This window comes from Alligator sinensis, unplaced genomic scaffold (assembly GCF_000455745.1).
Source record: "Alligator sinensis unplaced genomic scaffold, ASM45574v1 scaffold31_1, whole genome shotgun sequence".
In the NCBI taxonomy this organism is placed as follows: Eukaryota; Metazoa; Chordata; order Crocodylia; family Alligatoridae; genus Alligator; species Alligator sinensis.
The window spans coordinates 34677-41433 of NW_005841884.1; positions in this window are offsets into that span (position 1 = coordinate 34677).

A 6757-nucleotide genomic window follows, 5' to 3' on the forward strand; every position below is an offset into this window, starting at 1 on the left:
CGGGGGGGGCCCGCGCCGGCCCCAGCCGCGGTGCCCCCGCGAACAAAGAGCCGGAGCGAGCCCGGGGCACAGGCAGCGCCGGGCGGGGGTCCCGCAGGGCCGGCGGCGGAGCCCGCCCCGCCCGCGCCCCGCTGCGTGGTCACCGAGCGCTACAGGTAGCATCGCGGAGCAACCCGCTCCCTTTCCCCAGCCCCTCCGGAGCGGTTGCCTCCCGGAGAGCAGCTACTTTAACATCCCGCTCCTTGGCTCATCTGGATGCGGGGGATTTTCTTTAACTTTGACTAGAAACGCGCTCCCCGCCCGAAGGAAAACACCTTGTTCAGTGGAGGAGGGGTCTCCAGAATAGCCTTAACATTTGCTCCCCCAAGTGTGGCAGGCACCACTGGGCCAGCCCGCCGCGATCAGCGCTGAGGACGGTCCCCTGTTGGTCTCTGCTTGCTCCCATCTCACCTTGGACCACTCTCCTGGTGTCCCCCCGCCCTCCGCCCTCCCCTTCCTGCCCCTTAGAGGTGGAAGCTGCTGCTGCTGGGGGTAAAAAAAAACACCCGAGGGACAGAGAGGGAGAAGCGGACGGAGCATATTCAACACGTGAGAACTGGGCTCTGGGGAAGAGTGCCCGGGTGGGGAAAGGAGAGAGAACCAGGTGAAAAGAAGAATAATGATCTGCTCTTCCCCCTCCCTCCTCCCAGAAGGAAGGCTTCATACCATTCATTGCACGAGGAGGAATAACGTCCTCACTTTGGTCTCCCTTTAAAACCGGGAGAGAACTCGCATCACCTACACTGCCCTTGCCTTTTATTTGAGATCACAATCTGGGCTGTTGCTGCTAGTAATCCATTTATAAGGTTTCAAGCAGCCGGACAGATCTCCAGCCTCCCGCTCAGTCTCCCTCTCTCTTTCTCATTCCTTAGCTCACCACTCTCCAGCTCTTGGCAGTCCAAAGTTTTTCTTCAAAAAAAAAAAGAGAAAAAGTTGAACCATGTCTGTGTTTTCCTCCCGTTGTAAGTTTTGCTGTGACATCATATTTCTGCCCACCTCTCCTCCCTCCTCCCATCCCACCCCTCACCTAGGAAAAAAAAGGCGAGAGAAAAAAAGCCTTGTCAATAGGGAGTGCTCATGTCAGTTTCAATGTGTGAAATGTACAAAGCTGCGAGAGCAGGGTGCCCCTGTCCCCTCCCCTTCCCTCTCCAGCGCTCCAAGCGCTGGGATCTCACAGGGCTTTTTTTTTTTTTTTTAACAATGATCCCATCTGTTTGACATGTGCGGAAAGGTGGGCTGGATTCGAGTCATTAGGAGTGGCGAGGGGGAAGAAAAGGAGGGGACAAGCCAGGTACGAAGTAAAATCGTATCAATCGATTGCTAAATGAATCCCCCCAACACGCAGCCCTCCCCCCACCACCAGTGCCCTTCACCGCCACGGGGAAGGAATGGCATCAAAAGAGACGCACACAAACAAGAAATGCACTGAGCCCACCCGCAGTGCCAGAGCGAAAGACAGACGGTGCCAAGGGAAGCCCGTTTAAAGGGTTGGGGGTTTTTCTGGTTTATTTTTGGAAAAGCAAGGTATACACACACATACACATACAACTTCAGAAGTTGCTTATTTGTTTGTAGAAAGCCCAGGTCCCGCGGTTACACAAGTGCACGGCTCTGAAGGTTGGTACGATCTGTTTTGAAATCTCACCGAGAAGGGATTTTTTTTTCACTCCAAAGCACTATCTGTGGCGATCAGTCTGAAGCAGGGTTGCCAACGAAAGCTGGGAGGCCCCTTCCAGGGTACAGGCTTTCAAACCAGCAAGGCTGGAGGGAATGGATTTAAGGACACGCAGCAGGAGCTGGCTGCGGTTTTTTTTTAAAGATGGGAGGGGTGACAGGAGGGAGGTGTGTGGTGGGGGGCAGCGATATCACACTTGGGAAAACTGCAGGGGCTGAAGGAGCCAGACAGAGAATTTCTTAAGCAGTGCCCAGAGGAAGAGGAGTATCACCCGCGGCAGGTAAATGTATAGAGAGGAGGAATGAGCCCTCCGAGATAAACAGGGAGAGAGGCGGGACAGGCGCGCACACGCACCCGGGGCAAACAAGGACAGACAGGACATTGAGACGGAAAATTCGAAGGACACATCGGAATCAGGCGACTAAAGAAGAAAAGGAGAACTCGGAGGGAAATAAACCCGACAAAGCAGGATCTGGGCTCTTTTAATGGAAGGGCAGCTAGGGAGACAACGTTTTCCAGTCATCATGTGAAGGCAAAATGCTGCACAGCTACTTTTGAAAGCTTTCTGCCAATCAGATACTTAATATTACCTGTTGGCTTCTGCTTTCATTGCTGGATTTAGAACAACACAACACAACACACTCTATACTTTGCATCTGTCACATAGTCTGTCTTCCCGATGCATGGAGCAAATGCCAGCAGTTAACTGTCTAAAGGGCATAGTGGTTTGTACCAGTGGGAGTTCAATTCAATACTAGATCTAAGGAAGTTCCCTGGGGTTGTTTATCTTGTTTTTCTGGTGGTGGCATTACTTCTTATTATTATTCATCATCATGCCATACAAAAGCCTAGGATAGATAGATTTTCACTAGACAGAGAAGCCTGGAAACCAAGAAAGTAATAGCTAAGAGACCCTTAAAAGGGTGGTTTGTCATCTCAAAGGTTCTGACTCAAAACTAGACTCCCTGAGAACAGCCTCTCTGGGACCGACCTGGGCACTGTAGCAATAAAAGCCTAAAAAATGCACCCAAGTGAAGGGTTTCTATATAGGCTCTGGGTCTGTCTTGGCTGCTTGTTATATCCAGCACCTGGAAAAATGTCTGCAGGGTTATTTGTTGCAATCTTATTCAGCAAGAGTTGGATTAAAGAGGAGGAAGCCTGACAAAGCTTTCCTTTCAAGGGGGGCGGGGGGGGGGGGGGGCCGGTTGGGGGGGGGGGGGGGGGGGGGGCTGAAGTCAGTTTATTGTTCCCAAAACATTCTTTTGTCACCTGCATGGACTATGGGAAGATTTCCCCATATATTTGGAAGGAAATATTCAATGTGCCTTAGTATCAAAATCCATTGCACATATAGTGGGGGTGCTAGAGTATGGCATTATTGATGCAAATGTGGTGGAATAAAAGAGCCTTTGGTCTCATAGAGAAAGTGCCTTACAAAGGAGCGAATTAGGTAGCAGGGCCCAAATCCAAGACTAGTGCAAATTGGCACGGTGCCAGGTAACTCGAGTGAGAGTGGCTTTGCAGGCAAAAGCAGCTGCCACTGTGTTCAACCAGCACTCACACACAGTCATGGACCTGCTGCTGTTGCAGAATGGAATAATCTTGCAGATTATCTTCTGCAGGTCAAAAACAGGATGATGGGATCTTTATCTTTCTACTGTGTGGCCTCCAAAGACAGGCAGAAGGCAGGGTGGTTTAAGGATCTCTTCCTTTGGTTGATATGTTAATAGTCTAGTAACTCCATCATGCACAGCAGCCAGAATAAAGCTCATCCCAAGTCCTGGGTGCATCTTGAACTGCAGAAATCAAGCAGCAGTTATAGTTCATGACACATTAGCCCTCATTGGTTATTTACTGATGTGTGCACCTTCATATCAGCTACTGCCATCATCAGACTGCAGGTAACTGTAGAAGAGGTGTCTTCTCTAATGGGGTTAGAACTGAGCCAAAACACCCCTCCCTCATTTCCTCAGCCAGAATTTAGGAGGTTGGGGTAGGAAGGATGTATATCTGGATCCATATCTGGATCAATGTACTGATGCAGGTCCTGTTTAATCAGTTCTGTTCCTGAGCCTACCACTGATTCAGTGTATGACTTCGAGCAATTCACTTAATATCTGTGTCCCAGTGTCCTCAACTGAGAAATAGGTGCACCAATCTTGACCCATGTCCTTGGAGCTCCTTTTTCAAGTGCAGTCTCTCAAAAGTTTGAGTAACTCAAAGTGACTTCAGTCAGAGCATGTTGTGAATCCTAGAACCTGTGCTTCTGGGTCCCCAGAGGCAGGGGAGAAAGGAGAGTGACCACTAAGTGCAAAGTATTGTGAAAACGCACTTTTAAAGATAAGAGTAGGGAAGCCATTTCACATAGCTGACCTCACATTCCAATCATGTGAAGGTATCTTGAGCCAGGCTGCATGTAGAAAATGAAGTCGACAATTACTGAGATGTTTTTGCATGTGGAGAATGCATGTAAAAGCAAGCACATGTATCTAGGCAATGAAACTCAGCAAACATAGCTATTCATGCTAGCTGTGCAGAAGAGCAGTCCTGGACCTCATTCTCTATTTCTTTGCATCTTGTACAGTCACGTATACAAGTGCAAAATGCGTATTAACTGAACATAAAATGGTAGCAGACAAATTGTTCCACCAACTGCAAAGCAACATGGGATCTGGACCTTTTCTCCCCATCCCAGGTAAGAACTGCCTCTTATTGATGTTGCTGCTTTGGAAGTGGCATAGAGAGACCCTGGCAAAATGGTGTCCTAAAGCTACCCTTTCTATTATGCCACATATTCAGTGATACAGTATGCCTGTTCTTTGCACATTGCCAACTGCTTGGCAAGGCAGAGCTATTTGTAGGTGCTATCTCCAACATGATGTGATAAAACTCTTCAGCCTTGTGCCTTTCCAGTTGTACTGTACTGGTTTATCCAGGAGCGGGGGAAGGCAGTAGAAGGTTTCCAATGAAGTTTCTTATGAAACAATGTTACTTGCAGCAACAGCTCACTGTTCAGCCTGTGTTTCTTCTCTTCTCCTGTATCCAATCCACACAGGATGCACATCCATTGCAGTCCCCTGCTGTAGAACCTGACTGTCTAGCTGGGGTAAAGTACCAGATGCCCATCCATAATGGACCAGTACACTGGGTTATATACTTCATTTGGACAGAGGAAGCTCATTGTACGTATCTGAGTTCCACCACAGTTCAAATCACAGGCAAACCCATCCTTACATGACAGCCATCACTTTTGCCGATACCAGTGATCAAAACTGTGTACCTCTAGAGGTAAAAGCAAGAGCCTCAGCTGCTTGAGCTGAACAGCCAGTCCCTCTAACTAGGACTATAACAGCCCTACATCCTTTGTGAATTGGGGACAAGGCATGATATTTAATACTCGCAAGCCAGTCACCCAGACATCTAGCAACTTATGTTCATGTGGCTTCCTATAGAAAGAGACATAGCACTACTGCAGGGGAGCTACTTCTGAGGCAGCTAAGCTTCACATGATATTTGTTTCTAGTGAGGGTTACTTTCAAGGATAGCCAGGGTTTCCAGAAGGTCCTACCAGGGTAGGGTGAAAGGACACAGCCCCTGACTGGAATTCCCAGCTTCTGGGACTTTTCCTGCATTGTGCAATTTGATTTGACTGGGGCCCATGGCTCAAGGGGTCAGAAAGCTTATCCTAAGGAGGGTTGTGAGGATGCCAGCTGTCCACTCTGTAAAGAGTAGAAGCTGAAGTAGAGTTGGACCACAAAGAGGCTGATAAAAGAGGTAGAAGCAAAGGAAGAAAATAGACCAAGCAAGACTGAATGACTGGACAAGACATAATTTGCTACCAGGGTGCATGGAAATACAAAGGAGGGCTGCATCTGCTCCAGCTGTGGCCCCACAGTACCATCACTGTCTTCTCCACTTGAGTTACCTTGACTCTTGTTGCCAGGTACAAAATATATTACTCTAATGTGGTTGGGTTTTATGCTTGTTCATCCACGGGTCTCTCCATTTACAGCACAGTTTGGGGGGCCATTTCAGGGAAGAACAGAACAGGTGTAGTTGCCTCCTGCTACCATAAGTAGAGTCCTCTTGCAGCTCAGCCAATAGTTTGGTGGGGAGCTCCGCAACTGTAGAGATCTCTGATCACTGGAGTTATACATTTAATTTACGTTCATTGAGTTCAGAATTCACTTGAAAAAGAAAAATCCACATACTCATCCCAGTCAGGGTCTTTATAACACACCATAGATGAGAACTGTCCTGGGCTGTGGCTTGGATCGTAGGAGCCACTGAAGAAATTTGAAGAGGATGAGCAGACATCCCAATCTGGACTTTAGGGAACAGTTCCTCAGGCATGAGTGGGAAGCAGCCTTGGGGAAACCACCACTAATGGTCAAGGTCTCCTGCTTACAGGACCTTTCCCCTTTCTTATGGACATATGGAATCTTCCTGCTGCTGCTCCTTAGGCCCTACCCTCCCTCTGAAAAGCTCACCAGTGTTCTTGTTGCATGGCTGGAGCTATCCTGTAGTCCTGCACAAGCTAAAAAAGAGTGAAGAAGTGCTTCCTGCCTGCTAGCCATGAAGAAGAGGTGCCTCGTTTGGGAGAGAGCAGGATGGGCCTAGAAGTGGGGCTGGCAGTGATACGACAGACCACAGCTATGCAAGGAGCAATGGAGGTTTATTCTCAACCTGATTCATATCAGGCAGCTGGCAGAGGTCTCAGGGCAGAAGCGACATGACTGAAAGTTTGTAGTCAAGCCGCCAAATCCTGCATTCCTAGGAAAGTGGGAGGAGGAGCACCCAAAGAAAAGTCCTTGAACAATTAAAGCAAAGAGTAGCCATAAACAACACTGCTCAGGGTCACAGCCAAGGACCCCAGAGTTCATCCTCCCTTCTCCAGGCAGGAATTCAAGTGACCAGAACCCTTTGGGGGGGGGGGTGTCCTAGCAAGAAGAGGTGCTCTTACAAGCTCATTGGGACTTCCTGCTTCCACTTTGCCTGGGGATACCATGACAGCAGCTGCTCATGCTGTGCAGCAATGCTCCT